This window comes from Cryptomeria japonica, unplaced genomic scaffold (assembly GCF_030272615.1).
Source record: "Cryptomeria japonica unplaced genomic scaffold, Sugi_1.0 HiC_scaffold_344, whole genome shotgun sequence".
NCBI lineage: Eukaryota > Viridiplantae > Streptophyta > Pinopsida > Cupressales > Cupressaceae > Cryptomeria > Cryptomeria japonica.
Genome location: NW_026729166.1, coordinates 70,001 through 86,457, shown reverse-complemented (window position 1 = coordinate 86,457; position 16,457 = coordinate 70,001). Strand labels below are relative to the sequence as shown.

Sequence of the window (16,457 nt, the reverse complement as noted above, 5' to 3'; positions counted from 1 at the left end):
TGCGCACCAGGGCGCGCAACCCAGCCAAGGTGCTCACCCCGGCGAAGGTGCACGCGAGGTGCGCACCCGGGGCAAGCCGGGCTCGGACTTCGTGCACGCCGCACCTTGGAGCACACATCGGAGCGCTCCCGGGTTCGCACCAGCATTGCGCACCTTTGATGCGCTGCCTTCACTAATTTCCAGAAAAGGCAAAAAAAAAAAAAAAACGAGATTTTAAAATTTCCGTTTTGAAAGATAGTGAAAAAAACGGAACGCGGGTGCCATCTTGAGCCCGCCCTGGTGTGCAGCCCAGGCAAGTTGTGCGCACCAAGGCACCCACCCTGGCCAAGGTGGGTCACGGGGTGGGTCCTAGGGTGGGTAACGGGGTGGGTACTAAGGTGCGTGCCAAGGTGGGTCATGGGGTGGGTGCCAAGGTGGGCACCAGGGTGGGTGTGCACCAACCCTAGCCAGGGTAGGTCACGGGGTGGTTGTCGGGGTGGGCGTCAAGGAGCCAAGGTGGGTGGCAAGTAGCCAAGTTGCGTGCCAAGGTGGGTGTCGGGGTGGGTGCCAAGGATCCAAGGTGGGTGCCAAGGAACCAAGGTGGGTGTCTGGGTGGGTGCCGAGGTGGGAGCCAGGGTGGGTCCCAAGGTGAGTGCAAAGGTGGGTGCCAGGGTCAAGGTGAGTGCCAATGTGGGTTCCAAGGTGCCAGGGTCAGGGTGAGTGCCAATGTGGGTTCAAAGGTGCTAAGTTGGGTGCGAGGTTGGGTGCGAGGGTGGGTGGGTGCCAAGGTGTGCTAGGTGGAAGCCCGGGTGGGTCGGCATCCCATGGGTGTCGAGTTGGGTGCCTGATGGGTGCTTCTTGTCAAGTTTTAGTCGTCGGGACTCATTTCGAGCCTTAGAGGTCGTTTCTTGTCCGGTTGCCCTGTCTTCGACCTGGGAACCCAATTTTGGTCCTCGGGTCCCATTTTTTTTTGTCTCGCATCCCACTTTTGGCCTGTGGCCTTTTCGGGGTCGATTCTCGTTTTGGGCATCAGAGCATGTTTCTTCTCCTAAAACCCAATATTTGTTTATTAAGTCTCGGAACACATTTTTGTTCTCGTGGACCCATCATGGGTCTTGGAACGCATTTGTGGTCCTTGGGTCCCATTTTGCATCCCGAAACTTGTGTTTTGGTGCTTGATCCCTATTTTGGGTGCCCACCTTGCACCAAGTGCGCACCCGGGGCAAACCGAGCGCCTTGGTGCACCGGGGCAAGATCGAGCGTGCACCCGAGGCGCCCCGAACATGCACCAAGGTGCACTCGGCCCACATGTGAGCGCAGGTCGTTGCGCCCGAGGTGGTGTGTGGGCACCGCGTTGCAGACGGGACACTGCACGCACACGACGCCCCGTCCAGGTGCACGCACGTAGGCCGGGCCGGGTGCACACCCGACGCCCTAGCAAGGTGCGCGCACCCGGGCAGGGCTCACACTTGGCGAACGGGGCGCACTTCGCGAGGGAGGGTGTGCACCTCGACGGGGGTGGGTGGCCGGGGTGGATTCGCACGTGGGTCGCGGTTTGCTAAGTACACACTGCGACAAGCTCATAACGGGTGCGATCATACCAGCGTTAGTGCACCGGATCCCATCAGAACTCCGCAGTTAAGCGCGCTTGGGCCGGAGTAGTACTGGGATGGGTGACCTCCCGGGAAGTCCCGGTGTTGCACCCTTTCTTAGTTTTTCGCCGGGCGTCGCAATGCTATTTGAATAAACCTTTTGCCCGTTTGCGTTCTCGTCGGGGCCGGGCCGGGCCGGGGTGCGCTGCCCGCACTACCGCGCGCGCGGGGGCGACACCGAGCGCGCACCCGAGGCGCCCCGAGCACACAGGCCACGGTGCAACCCGGGCGTTGTGCGCGCACCCCGGTGCGCCCGAGGTGCTGCGCGCGCACCCAGGTGAAATCGGTGTGCACCTCGGCCAGTGCGCGCTCGGTCGAGTCGCGCACGTTGGCCAAGGTGCACGGTGATGTTTCTTACTCTAAGGTTCCGCACCAGACGCCCGGGACAGGTGAGCGAAGCTGGGCGGGGCCGGGTGCGCGGCCGGGGCAGGTGCACGCAGCTGGAGAGAGCTTTGGAGCACACCAGAGGTGCGCACCTTGGAGCACACTTCGGAGCGCACCAATGATGCGCTCCATTCAAAAGTTTCCTGAAAAGGCAAAAAAAGTTGAGATTATAGAATTTCCCACTTGAGAGATTGTAAAAAAAAAAAATTTAAAATGAAGGAAACGCGGGTGCCAAGGTGTGCGCGCCCGGGTGCGCAGCCCAGCCAAGGTGTGCGCACCAAGGCGCCCACCCTGGCGAAGGTGCACGCAAGGTGCGCACCCGAGGCAAACCGGACAATTAACCCAACTTTCGACTTCGCGCGCACCTGCGCACCTTGGAGCGCACTTCGGAGCGCTCCTTGGTGCGCACCAATCTTGGGCACCTCGGAGTGCACCATGGCGCCCACCAAGGTGCGCACCCGGGGCAAACCGAGCTCCGACTTCGTGCGCACCTTGGAGCGCACGAAAGGTGCGCACCATGGCGCCCACCAAGGTGCGCAGCCCAGCCAAGGCGTGCGCATCAAGGTGCGCACCCTGGCGAAGGTGCGCACCCGGGGCAAACCGAGCTCCGACTTCGTGCGCACCTTGGAGCGCACAAAGGGTGCGCAACCCAGCCAAGGTGTGCGCACCCCGGGCAAACCGAGCTCCGAATCGTGCGCACCTTGGAGCACACTTCGGAGCCCTCCTTGGTGCGCACCGATGTTGCGCACCTCGGAGCGCACCCGGGGAAAACAATGCAATTAACCCGACTTTCGACTTCGTGGGCACCTCGGAGCGCTCTCGGGTTCGCACCTCGGAGCACACCGAGGTGCGCACCTTTGATGCGCTGCCTTCACCAATTTCCAGAAAAGGCAAGAAAACATTGAGAAGGTGTGCGCACCGAGGTGCCCACCCTGGCGAAGGTGCACGCGAGGTGCGCACCCGGGGCAAACCGGGCTCCGACTTCGTGCACGCCATGCTGCGCACCTTGGAGGGCCATGGTGCGCACCTTGGAGCACACTTCGGAGCGCTCAATGGTGCCCAACCCAGCCAAGGTGCCCACCGCGGCGAAGGTGCACGCGAGGTGCGCACCCGGGGCAAACCGGGCTCCGACTTCGTGCACGCCGCACCTTGGAGCACACTTCGGAGCGCTCCTTGGTGCGCACCAGGGCGCGCAACCCAGCCGAGGTGCCCACCCCGGCGAAGGTGCACGCGGGGTGCGCACCCGGGGCAAACCGGGCTCCGACTTCGTGCACGCCATGGTGCCCACCGCGGCGAAGGTGCACGCGAGGTGCGCACCCGGGGCAAACCGGGCTCCGACTTCGTGCACGCCGCACCTTGGAGCACACTTCGGAGCGCTCCTTGGTGCGCACCAGGGCGCGCAACCCAGCCGAGGTGCCCACCCCGGCGAAGGTGCACGCGAGGTGCGCACCCGGGGCAAACCGGGCTCCGACTTCGTGCACGCCATGGTGCCCACCGCGGCGAAGGTGCACGCGAGGTGCGCACCCGGGGCAAACCGGGCTCCGACTTCGTGCACGCCGCACCTTGGAGCACACTTCGGAGCGCTCCTTGGTGCGCACCATGGTGCCCACCAGGGCGCGCAACCCCGCCGAAGGTGCACGCGAGGTGCGCACCCGGGGCAAACCGGGCTCCGACTTCGTGCACGCCGCACCTTGGAGCACACTTCGGAGCGCTCCTTGGTGCGCACCAGGGCGCGCAACCCCGCCGAAGGTGCACGCGAGGTGCGCACCCGGGGCAAACCGGGCTCCGACTTCGTGCACGCCATGGTGCGCACCAGGGTGCCCACCGCGGCGAAGGTGCGCACCCGGGGCAAACCGGGCTCCGACTTCGTGCACGCCGCACCTTGGAGCACACTTCGGAGCGCTCCTTGGTGCGCACCAGGGCGCGCAACCCAGCCGAGGTGCCCACCCCGGCGAAGGTGCACGCGAGGTGCGCACCCGGGGCAAACCGGGCTCCGACTTCGTGCACGCCATGGTGCCCACCGCGGCGAAGGTGCGCACCCGGGGCAAACCGGGCTAGGACTTCGTGCACGCCGCACCTTGGAGCACACTTCGGAGCGCTCCTTGGTGCGCACCATGGTGCCCACCAGGCCGCGCAACCCAGCCAAGGTGTGCGCACCAAGGTGCACGCGAGGTGCGCACCCGGGGCAAACCGGGGTCCGGCTTCGTGCACGCCGCACCTTGGAGCACACATCGGGGCGCTCCCGGGTTCGCACCGGCGTTGCGCACCGTGGTGGGCACCTCGGAGCGCACCGTGGTGGGCACCTCGGAGCACACCAAGGTGGGCAGCGAGGTGCGCACCTTTGATGCGATGCCTTCACTAATTTCCATAAAAGGCAAAAAAAAACGAGATTTTAAAATTTCCGTTTTGAAAGATAGTGAGAAAAAGGGAATGCTGGTGCCATCTTGAGCCCGCCCTGGTGCGCAGCCCAGCCAAGGTGTGCGCACCAAGGTGCCCACCCTGGCGAAGGTGCGCGCCCGGGCAATTAACCCAACTTCCAACTTCGCGCGCGCCAGGGTGGGAGCGCACCCAACAACCGGGCCTGGGAAGAGCCAATGCGAGAAACCCCACCAAACGCTCTGACAAAAAAAGAGGGGGCGCTCCAGTAACCCCGCTTCGGAGCGCACCCTGGGCAAACCCAGCCAGGGTGCCCACCCCGGCCAAGGTGCAGGCGAGGTGCGCACCCGGGGCAAACCGGGCTCCGACAACGTGCACGCCGCACCTTGGAGCACACTTCGTAGCGCTCCCGGGTGCGCACCTCAGAGCACACCAAGGTGGGCAGCGAGGTGCGCACCTTTGATGCGCTGCCTTCACTAATTTCCAGAAAAGGCAAAAAAAAGAGGAGATTTTAAAATTTCCGTTTTGAAAGATAGTGAAAAAAACGGAACGCGGGTGCCATCTTGAGCCCGCCCTGGTGCACAGCCCAGGTAAGGTGCCCACCCTGGCAAAGGTGCGCACCCGGGCAATTAACCCTACTTCCGACTTCGTGCGCGCCAGGGTGGCAACCGGGCCTGGGAAGAGCCAATGCGAGAAACCCCACCAAACGCTCCGACAAAAAAAGAGGCGGCGCTCCAATAACCCCGCTTCGGAGCGCAGCCGGGGCAAACCCAGCCAAGGTGCCCACCCCGACGAAGGTGCACGCGAGGTGCGCACCCGGGGCAAACCGGGCTCCGACAACGTGCACGCAGCACCTTGGAGCACACTTCGAAGCACTCCCGGGTGCCCACCGGCGTTGCGCACCGTGGTGGGCAGCGAGGTGCGCACCTTTGATGCGCTGCCTTCACTAATTTCCAGAAAAGGCAAAAAAAAATGAGATTTTAAAATTTCCGTTTTGAAAGATAGTGAAAAAAACGGAACGCGGGTGCCATCTTGAGCCCGCCCTGGTGCGCAGCCCAGGCAAGGCATGCGCACCAAGGTGCCCACCCGCGGTGCACGCCCGGGGCAAACCGGGCTCCGACTTCGTGCAGGCCGCACCTTGGAGCACACTTCGGAGCGCTCCTTGGTGCGCACCATGGTGCCCACCAGGGCGCACCCGGGGCAAACCGGGCTCCGACTTCGTGCACGCCGCACCTTGGAGCACACATCGGAGCGCTCCCAGGTTCGCACCAGCGTTGCGCACCTTTGATGCGCTGCCTTCACTAATTTCCAGAAAAGGCAAAAAAAAACGATATTTTAAAATTTCCGTTCTGAAAGATAGTGAAAAAAACGGAACGCGGGTGCCATCTTGAGCCCTTCCTGGTGCGCAGCCCAGGCAAGTTGTGCGCACCAAGGTGCCCACCCTGGCGGAGGTGCGCGCCCGGGGCAAACCGGGCTCCGACTTCGTGCACTGCATGGTGCCCACCAAGGCGCGCAACCCAGCCAAGGTGCCCACCGCAGCGAAGGTGCACGCGAGGTGCGCACCCGAGGTGCACACCCGGGGCAAACCGAGCTCCGACTTCGTGCACGCCGCACCTTGGAGCACACTTCAGAGCGCTCCTTGGTGCGCACCAGGGCGCGCAACCCAGCCAAGGTGCTCACCCCGGCGAAGGTGCACGCGAGGTGCGCACCCGGGGCAAGCCGGGCTCGGACTTCGTGCACGCCGCACCTTGGAGCACACATCGGAGCGCTCCCGGGTTCGCACCAGCATTGCGCACCTTTGATGCGCTGCCTTCACTAATTTCCAGAAAAGGCAAAAAAAAAAAAAAAACGAGATTTTAAAATTTCCGTTTTGAAAGATAGTGAAAAAAACGGAACGCGGGTGCCATCTTGAGCCCGCCCTGGTGTGCAGCCCAGGCAAGTTGTGCGCACCAAGGCACCCACCCTGGCCAAGGTGGGTCACGGGGTGGGTCCTAGGGTGGGTAACGGGGTGGGTACTAAGGTGCGTGCCAAGGTGGGTCATGGGGTGGGTGCCAAGGTGGGCACCAGGGTGGGTGTGCACCAACCCTAGCCAGGGTAGGTCACGGGGTGGTTGTCGGGGTGGGCGTCAAGGAGCCAAGGTGGGTGGCAAGTAGCCAAGTTGCGTGCCAAGGTGGGTGTCGGGGTGGGTGCCAAGGATCCAAGGTGGGTGCCAAGGAACCAAGGTGGGTGTCTGGGTGGGTGCCGAGGTGGGAGCCAGGGTGGGTCCCAAGGTGAGTGCAAAGGTGGGTGCCAGGGTCAAGGTGAGTGCCAATGTGGGTTCCAAGGTGCCAGGGTCAGGGTGAGTGCCAATGTGGGTTCAAAGGTGCTAAGTTGGGTGCGAGGTTGGGTGCGAGGGTGGGTGGGTGCCAAGGTGTGCTAGGTGGAAGCCCGGGTGGGTCGGCATCCCATGGGTGTCGAGTTGGGTGCCTGATGGGTGCTTCTTGTCAAGTTTTAGTCGTCGGGACTCATTTCGAGCCTTAGAGGTCGTTTCTTGTCCGGTTGCCCTGTCTTCGACCTGGGAACCCAATTTTGGTCCTCGGGTCCCATTTTTTTTTGTCTCGCATCCCACTTTTGGCCTGTGGCCTTTTCGGGGTCGATTCTCGTTTTGGGCATCAGAGCATGTTTCTTCTCCTAAAACCCAATATTTGTTTATTAAGTCTCGGAACACATTTTTGTTCTCGTGGACCCATCATGGGTCTTGGAACGCATTTGTGGTCCTTGGGTCCCATTTTGCATCCCGAAACTTGTGTTTTGGTGCTTGATCCCTATTTTGGGTGCCCACCTTGCACCAAGTGCGCACCCGGGGCAAACCGAGCGCCTTGGTGCACCGGGGCAAGATCGAGCGTGCACCCGAGGCGCCCCGAACATGCACCAAGGTGCACTCGGCCCACATGTGAGCGCAGGTCGTTGCGCCCGAGGTGGTGTGTGGGCACCGCGTTGCAGACGGGACACTGCACGCACACGACGCCCCGTCCAGGTGCACGCACGTAGGCCGGGCCGGGTGCACACCCGACGCCCTAGCAAGGTGCGCGCACCCGGGCAGGGCTCACACTTGGCGAACGGGGCGCACTTCGCGAGGGAGGGTGTGCACCTCGACGGGGGTGGGTGGCCGGGGTGGATTCGCACGTGGGTCGCGGTTTGCTAAGTACACACTGCGACAAGCTCATAACGGGTGCGATCATACCAGCGTTAGTGCACCGGATCCCATCAGAACTCCGCAGTTAAGCGCGCTTGGGCCGGAGTAGTACTGGGATGGGTGACCTCCCGGGAAGTCCCGGTGTTGCACCCTTTCTTAGTTTTTCGCCGGGCGTCGCAATGCTATTTGAATAAACCTTTTGCCCGTTTGCGTTCTCGTCGGGGCCGGGCCGGGCCGGGGTGCGCTGCCCGCACTACCGCGCGCGCGGGGGCGACACCGAGCGCGCACCCGAGGCGCCCCGAGCACACAGGCCACGGTGCAACCCGGGCGTTGTGCGCGCACCCCGGTGCGCCCGAGGTGCTGCGCGCGCACCCAGGTGAAATCGGTGTGCACCTCGGCCAGTGCGCGCTCGGTCGAGTCGCGCACGTTGGCCAAGGTGCACGGTGATGTTTCTTACTCTAAGGTTCCGCACCAGACGCCCGGGACAGGTGAGCGAAGCTGGGCGGGGCCGGGTGCGCGGCCGGGGCAGGTGCACGCAGCTGGAGAGAGCTTTGGAGCACACCAGAGGTGCGCACCTTGGAGCACACTTCGGAGCGCACCAATGATGCGCTCCATTCAAAAGTTTCCTGAAAAGGCAAAAAAAGTTGAGATTATAGAATTTCCCACTTGAGAGATTGTAAAAAAAAAAAATTTAAAATGAAGGAAACGCGGGTGCCAAGGTGTGCGCGCCCGGGTGCGCAGCCCAGCCAAGGTGTGCGCACCAAGGCGCCCACCCTGGCGAAGGTGCACGCAAGGTGCGCACCCGAGGCAAACCGGACAATTAACCCAACTTTCGACTTCGCGCGCACCTGCGCACCTTGGAGCGCACTTCGGAGCGCTCCTTGGTGCGCACCAATCTTGGGCACCTCGGAGTGCACCATGGCGCCCACCAAGGTGCGCACCCGGGGCAAACCGAGCTCCGACTTCGTGCGCACCTTGGAGCGCACGAAAGGTGCGCACCATGGCGCCCACCAAGGTGCGCAGCCCAGCCAAGGCGTGCGCATCAAGGTGCGCACCCTGGCGAAGGTGCGCACCCGGGGCAAACCGAGCTCCGACTTCGTGCGCACCTTGGAGCGCACAAAGGGTGCGCAACCCAGCCAAGGTGTGCGCACCCCGGGCAAACCGAGCTCCGAATCGTGCGCACCTTGGAGCACACTTCGGAGCCCTCCTTGGTGCGCACCGATGTTGCGCACCTCGGAGCGCACCCGGGGAAAACAATGCAATTAACCCGACTTTCGACTTCGTGGGCACCTCGGAGCGCTCTCGGGTTCGCACCTCGGAGCACACCGAGGTGCGCACCTTTGATGCGCTGCCTTCACCAATTTCCAGAAAAGGCAAGAAAACATTGAGAAGGTGTGCGCAACGAGGTGCCCACCCTGGCGAAGGTGCACGCGAGGTGCGCACCCGGGGCAAACCGGGCTCCGACTTCGTGCACGCCATGCTGCGCACCTTGGAGGGCCATGGTGCGCACCTTGGAGCACACTTCGGAGCGCTCAATGGTGCCCAACCCAGCCAAGGTGCCCACCGCGGCGAAGGTGCACGCGAGGTGCGCACCCGGGGCAAACCGGGCTCCGACTTCGTGCACGCCGCACCTTGGAGCACACTTCGGAGCGCTCCTTGGTGCGCACCAGGGCGCGCAACCCAGCCGAGGTGCCCACCCCGGCGAAGGTGCACGCGGGGTGCGCACCCGGGGCAAACCGGGCTCCGACTTCGTGCACGCCATGGTGCCCACCGCGGCGAAGGTGCACGCGAGGTGCGCACCCGGGGCAAACCGGGCTCCGACTTCGTGCACGCCGCACCTTGGAGCACACTTCGGAGCGCTCCTTGGTGCGCACCAGGGCGCGCAACCCAGCCGAGGTGCCCACCCCGGCGAAGGTGCACGCGAGGTGCGCACCCGGGGCAAACCGGGCTCCGACTTCGTGCACGCCATGGTGCCCACCGCGGCGAAGGTGCACGCGAGGTGCGCACCCGGGGCAAACCGGGCTCCGACTTCGTGCACGCCGCACCTTGGAGCACACTTCGGAGCGCTCCTTGGTGCGCACCATGGTGCCCACCAGGGCGCGCAACCCCGCCGAAGGTGCACGCGAGGTGCGCACCCGGGGCAAACCGGGCTCCGACTTCGTGCACGCCGCACCTTGGAGCACACTTCGGAGCGCTCCTTGGTGCGCACCAGGGCGCGCAACCCCGCCGAAGGTGCACGCGAGGTGCGCACCCGGGGCAAACCGGGCTCCGACTTCGTGCACGCCATGGTGCGCACCAGGGTGCCCACCGCGGCGAAGGTGCGCACCCGGGGCAAACCGGGCTCCGACTTCGTGCACGCCGCACCTTGGAGCACACTTCGGAGCGCTCCTTGGTGCGCACCAGGGCGCGCAACCCAGCCGAGGTGCCCACCCCGGCGAAGGTGCACGCGAGGTGCGCACCCGGGGCAAACCGGGCTCCGACTTCGTGCACGCCATGGTGCCCACCGCGGCGAAGGTGCGCACCCGGGGCAAACCGAGCTAGGACTTCGTGCACGCCGCACCTTGGAGCACACTTCGGAGCGCTCCTTGGTGCGCACCATGGTGCCCACCAGGCCGCGCAACCCAGCCAAGGTGTGCGCACCAAGGTGCACGCGAGGTGCGCACCCGGGGCAAACCGGGGTCCGGCTTCGTGCACGCCGCACCTTGGAGCACACATCGGGGCGCTCCCGGGTTCGCACCGGCGTTGCGCACCGTGGTGGGCACCTCGGAGCGCACCGTGGTGGGCACCTCGGAGCACACCAAGGTGGGCAGCGAGGTGCGCACCTTTGATGCGATGCCTTCACTAATTTCCATAAAAGGCAAAAAAAAACGAGATTTTAAAATTTCCGTTTTGAAAGATAGTGAGAAAAAGGGAATGCTGGTGCCATCTTGAGCCCGCCCTGGTGCGCAGCCCAGCCAAGGTGTGCGCACCAAGGTGCCCACCCTGGCGAAGGTGCGCGCCCGGGCAATTAACCCAACTTCCAACTTCGCGCGCGCCAGGGTGGGAGCGCACCCAACAACCGGGCCTGGGAAGAGCCAATGCGAGAAACCCCACCAAACGCTCTGACAAAAAAAGAGGGGGCGCTCCAGTAACCCCGCTTCGGAGCGCACCCTGGGCAAACCCAGCCAGGGTGCCCACCCCGGCCAAGGTGCAGGCGAGGTGCGCACCCGGGGCAAACCGGGCTCCGACAACGTGCACGCCGCACCTTGGAGCACACTTCGTAGCGCTCCCGGGTGCGCACCTCAGAGCACACCAAGGTGGGCAGCGAGGTGCGCACCTTTGATGCGCTGCCTTCACTAATTTCCAGAAAAGGCAAAAAAAAGAGGAGATTTTAAAATTTCCGTTTTGAAAGATAGTGAAAAAAACGGAACGCGGGTGCCATCTTGAGCCCGCCCTGGTGCACAGCCCAGGTAAGGTGCCCACCCTGGCAAAGGTGCGCACCCGGGCAATTAACCCTACTTCCGACTTCGTGCGCGCCAGGGTGGCAACCGGGCCTGGGAAGAGCCAATGCGAGAAACCCCACCAAACGCTCCGACAAAAAAAGAGGCGGCGCTCCAATAACCCCGCTTCGGAGCGCAGCCGGGGCAAACCCAGCCAAGGTGCCCACCCCAACGAAGGTGCACGCGAGGTGCGCACCCGGGGCAAACCGGGCTCCGACAACGTGCACGCAGCACCTTGGAGCACACTTCGAAGCACTCCCGGGTGCCCACCGGCGTTGCGCACCGTGGTGGGCAGCGAGGTGCGCACCTTTGATGCGCTGCCTTCACTAATTTCCAGAAAAGGCAAAAAAAAATGAGATTTTAAAATTTCCGTTTTGAAAGATAGTGAAAAAAACGGAACGCGGGTGCCATCTTGAGCCCGCCCTGGTGCGCAGCCCAGGCAAGGCATGCGCACCAAGGTGCCCACCCGCGGTGCACGCCCGGGGCAAACCGGGCTCCGACTTCGTGCAGGCCGCACCTTGGAGCACACTTCGGAGCGCTCCTTGGTGCGCACCATGGTGCCCACCAGGGCGCACCCGGGGCAAACCGGGCTCCGACTTCGTGCACGCCGCACCTTGGAGCACACATCGGAGCGCTCCCAGGTTCGCACCAGCGTTGCGCACCTTTGATGCGCTGCCTTCACTAATTTCCAGAAAAGGCAAAAAAAAACGATATTTTAAAATTTCCGTTCTGAAAGATAGTGAAAAAAACGGAACGCGGGTGCCATCTTGAGCCCTTCCTGGTGCGCAGCCCAGGCAAGTTGTGCGCACCAAGTTGCCCACCCTGGCGGAGGTGCGCGCCCGGGGCAAACCGGGCTCCGACTTCGTGCACTGCATGGTGCCCACCAAGGCGCGCAACCCAGCCAAGGTGCCCACCGCAGCGAAGGTGCACGCGAGGTGCGCACCCGAGGTGCACACCCGGGGCAAACCGAGCTCCGACTTCGTGCACGCCGCACCTTGGAGCACACTTCAGAGCGCTCCTTGGTGCGCACCAGGGCGCGCAACCCAGCCAAGGTGCTCACCCCGGCGAAGGTGCACGCGAGGTGCGCACCCGGGGCAAGCCGGGCTCGGACTTCGTGCACGCCGCACCTTGGAGCACACATCGGAGCGCTCCCGGGTTCGCACCAGCATTGCGCACCTTTGATGCGCTGCCTTCACTAATTTCCAGAAAAGGCAAAAAAAAAAAAAAAACGAGATTTTAAAATTTCCGTTTTGAAAGATAGTGAAAAAAACGGAACGCGGGTGCCATCTTGAGCCCGCCCTGGTGTGCAGCCCAGGCAAGTTGTGCGCACCAAGGCACCCACCCTGGCCAAGGTGGGTCACGGGGTGGGTCCTAGGGTGGGTAACGGGGTGGGTACTAAGGTGCGTGCCAAGGTGGGTCATGGGGTGGGTGCCAAGGTGGGCACCAGGGTGGGTGTGCACCAACCCTAGCCAGGGTAGGTCACGGGGTGGTTGTCGGGGTGGGCGTCAAGGAGCCAAGGTGGGTGGCAAGTAGCCAAGTTGCGTGCCAAGGTGGGTGTCGGGGTGGGTGCCAAGGATCCAAGGTGGGTGCCAAGGAACCAAGGTGGGTGTCTGGGTGGGTGCCGAGGTGGGAGCCAGGGTGGGTCCCAAGGTGAGTGCAAAGGTGGGTGCCAGGGTCAAGGTGAGTGCCAATGTGGGTTCCAAGGTGCCAGGGTCAGGGTGAGTGCCAATGTGGGTTCAAAGGTGCTAAGTTGGGTGCGAGGTTGGGTGCGAGGGTGGGTGGGTGCCAAGGTGTGCTAGGTGGAAGCCCGGGTGGGTCGGCATCCCATGGGTGTCGAGTTGGGTGCCTGATGGGTGCTTCTTGTCAAGTTTTAGTCGTCGGGACTCATTTCGAGCCTTAGAGGTCGTTTCTTGTCCGGTTGCCCTGTCTTCGACCTGGGAACCCAATTTTGGTCCTCGGGTCCCATTTTTTTTTGTCTCGCATCCCACTTTTGGCCTGTGGCCTTTTCGGGGTCGATTCTCGTTTTGGGCATCAGAGCATGTTTCTTCTCCTAAAACCCAATATTTGTTTATTAAGTCTCGGAACACATTTTTGTTCTCGTGGACCCATCATGGGTCTTGGAACGCATTTGTGGTCCTTGGGTCCCATTTTGCATCCCGAAACTTGTGTTTTGGTGCTTGATCCCTATTTTGGGTGCCCACCTTGCACCAAGTGCGCACCCGGGGCAAACCGAGCGCCTTGGTGCACCGGGGCAAGATCGAGCGTGCACCCGAGGCGCCCCGAACATGCACCAAGGTGCACTCGGCCCACATGTGAGCGCAGGTCGTTGCGCCCGAGGTGGTGTGTGGGCACCGCGTTGCAGACGGGACACTGCACGCACACGACGCCCCGTCCAGGTGCACGCACGTAGGCCGGGCCGGGTGCACACCCGACGCCCTAGCAAGGTGCGCGCACCCGGGCAGGGCTCACACTTGGCGAACGGGGCGCACTTCGCGAGGGAGGGTGTGCACCTCGACGGGGGTGGGTGGCCGGGGTGGATTCGCACGTGGGTCGCGGTTTGCTAAGTACACACTGCGACAAGCTCATAACGGGTGCGATCATACCAGCGTTAGTGCACCGGATCCCATCAGAACTCCGCAGTTAAGCGCGCTTGGGCCGGAGTAGTACTGGGATGGGTGACCTCCCGGGAAGTCCCGGTGTTGCACCCTTTTTTAGTTTTTCGCCGGGCGTCGCAATGCTATTTGAATAAACCTTTTGCCCGTTTGCGTTCTCGTCGGGGCCGGGCCGGGCCGGGGTGCGCTGCCCGCACTACCGCGCGCGCGGGGGGCGACACCGAGCGCGCACCCGAGGCGCCCCGAGCACACAGGCCACGGTGCAACCCGGGCGTTGTGCGCGCACCCCGGTGCGCCCGAGGTGCTGCGCGCGCACCCAGGTGAAATCGGTGTGCACCTCGGCCAGTGCGCGCTCGGTCGAGTCGCGCACGTTGGCCAAGGTGCACGGTGATGTTTCTTACTCTAAGGTTCCGCACCAGACGCCCGGGACAGGTGAGCGAAGCTGGGCGGGGCCGGGTGCGCGGCCGGGGCAGGTGCACGCAGCTGGAGAGAGCTTTGGAGCACACCAGAGGTGCGCACCTTGGAGCACACTTCGGAGCGCACCAATGATGCGCTCCATTCAAAAGTTTCCTGAAAAGGCAAAAAAAGTTGAGATTATAGAATTTCCCACTTGAGAGATTGTAAAAAAAAAAAATTTAAAATGAAGGAAACGCGGGTGCCAAGGTGTGCGCGCCCGGGTGCGCAGCCCAGCCAAGGTGTGCGCACCAAGGCGCCCACCCTGGCGAAGGTGCACGCAAGGTGCGCACCCGAGGCAAACCGGACAATTAACCCAACTTTCGACTTCGCGCGCACCTGCGCACCTTGGAGCGCACTTCGGAGCGCTCCTTGGTGCGCACCAATCTTGGGCACCTCGGAGTGCACCATGGCGCCCACCAAGGTGCGCACCCGGGGCAAACCGAGCTCCGACTTCGTGCGCACCTTGGAGCGCACGAAAGGTGCGCACCATGGCGCCCACCAAGGTGCGCAGCCCAGCCAAGGCGTGCGCATCAAGGTGCGCACCCTGGCGAAGGTGCGCACCCGGGGCAAACCGAGCTCCGACTTCGTGCGCACCTTGGAGCGCACAAAGGGTGCGCAACCCAGCCAAGGTGTGCGCACCCCGGGCAAACCGAGCTCCGAATCGTGCGCACCTTGGAGCACACTTCGGAGCCCTCCTTGGTGCGCACCGATGTTGCGCACCTCGGAGCGCACCCGGGGAAAACAATGCAATTAACCCGACTTTCGACTTCGTGGGCACCTCGGAGCGCTCTCGGGTTCGCACCTCGGAGCACACCGAGGTGCGCACCTTTGATGCGCTGCCTTCACCAATTTCCAGAAAAGGCAAGAAAACATTGAGAAGGTGTGCGCACCGAGGTGCCCACCCTGGCGAAGGTGCACGCGAGGTGCGCACCCGGGGCAAACCGGGCTCCGACTTCGTGCACGCCATGCTGCGCACCTTGGAGGGCCATGGTGCGCACCTTGGAGCACACTTCGGAGCGCTCAATGGTGCCCAACCCAGCCAAGGTGCCCACCGCGGCGAAGGTGCACGCGAGGTGCGCACCCGGGGCAAACCGGGCTCCGACTTCGTGCACGCCGCACCTTGGAGCACACTTCGGAGCGCTCCTTGGTGCGCACCAGGGCGCGCAACCCAGCCGAGGTGCCCACCCCGGCGAAGGTGCACGCGGGGTGCGCACCCGGGGCAAACCGGGCTCCGACTTCGTGCACGCCATGGTGCCCACCGCGCCAAGGTGCACGCGAGGTGCGCACCCGGGGCAAACCGGGCTCCGACTTCGTGCACGCCGCACCTTGGAGCACACTTCGGAGCGCTCCTTGGTGCGCACCAGGGCGCGCAACCCAGCCGAGGTGCCCACCCCGGCGAAGGTGCACGCGAGGTGCGCACCCGGGGCAAACCGGGCTCCGACTTCGTGCACGCCATGGTGCCCACCGCGGCGAAGGTGCACGCGAGGTGCGCACCCGGGGCAAACCGGGCTCCGACTTCGTGCACGCCGCACCTTGGAGCACACTTCGGAGCGCTCCTTGGTGCGCACCATGGTGCCCACCAGGGCGCGCAACCCCGCCGAAGGTGCACGCGAGGTGCGCACCCGGGGCAAACCGGGCTCCGACTTCGTGCACGCCGCACCTTGGAGCACACTTCGGAGCGCTCCTTGGTGCGCACCAGGGCGCGCAACCCCGCCGAAGGTGCACGCGAGGTGCGCACCCGGGGCAAACCGGGCTCCGACTTCGTGCACGCCATGGTGCGCACCAGGGTGCCCACCGCGGCGAAGGTGCGCACCCGGGGCAAACCGGGCTCCGACTTCGTGCACGCCGCACCTTGGAGCACACTTCGGAGCGCTCCTTGGTGCGCACCAGGGCGCGCAACCCAGCCGAGGTGCCCACCCCGGCGAAGGTGCACGCGAGGTGCGCACCCGGGGCAAACCGGGCTCCGACTTCGTGCACGCCATGGTGCCCACCGCGGCGAAGGTGCGCACCCGGGGCAAACCGGGCTAGGACTTCGTGCACGCCGCACCTTGGAGCACACTTCGGAGCGCTCCTTGGTGCGCACCATGGTGCCCACCAGGCCGCGCAACCCAGCCAAGGTGTGCGCACCAAGGTGCACGCGAGGTGCGCACCCGGGGCAAACCGGGGTCCGGCTTCGTGCACGCCGCACCTTGGAGCACACATCGGGGCGCTCCCGGGTTCGCACCGGCGTTGCGCACCGTGGTGGGCACCTCGGAGCGCACCGTGGTGGGCACCTCGGAGCACACCAAGGTGGGCAGCGAGGTGCGCACCTTTGATGCGATGCCTTCACTAATTTCCATAAAAG

At 63.9% G+C, this 16,457-nt stretch overlaps 3 non-coding genes across 3 annotated transcripts; all 3 read left to right on the top strand.

Moving 5' to 3' along the window:
* The first annotated feature begins 1,566 nt into the window (after window positions 1-1,566).
* Window positions 1,567-1,685, top strand: LOC131870700 (5S ribosomal RNA). The gene has a single exon (XR_009369004.1). It is a non-coding gene; the product is annotated as a 5S ribosomal RNA (ribosomal RNA).
* Window positions 1,686-7,600: 5,915 nt separating this feature from the next.
* LOC131870725 (5S ribosomal RNA) lies at window positions 7,601-7,719 on the top strand. Its single transcript, XR_009369029.1, has one exon. It is a non-coding gene; the product is annotated as a 5S ribosomal RNA (ribosomal RNA).
* Window positions 7,720-13,634: 5,915 nt separating this feature from the next.
* Window positions 13,635-13,753, top strand: LOC131870724 (5S ribosomal RNA). Its single transcript, XR_009369028.1, has one exon. It is a non-coding gene; the product is annotated as a 5S ribosomal RNA (ribosomal RNA).
* Window positions 13,754-16,457: the final 2,704 nt, after the last annotated feature.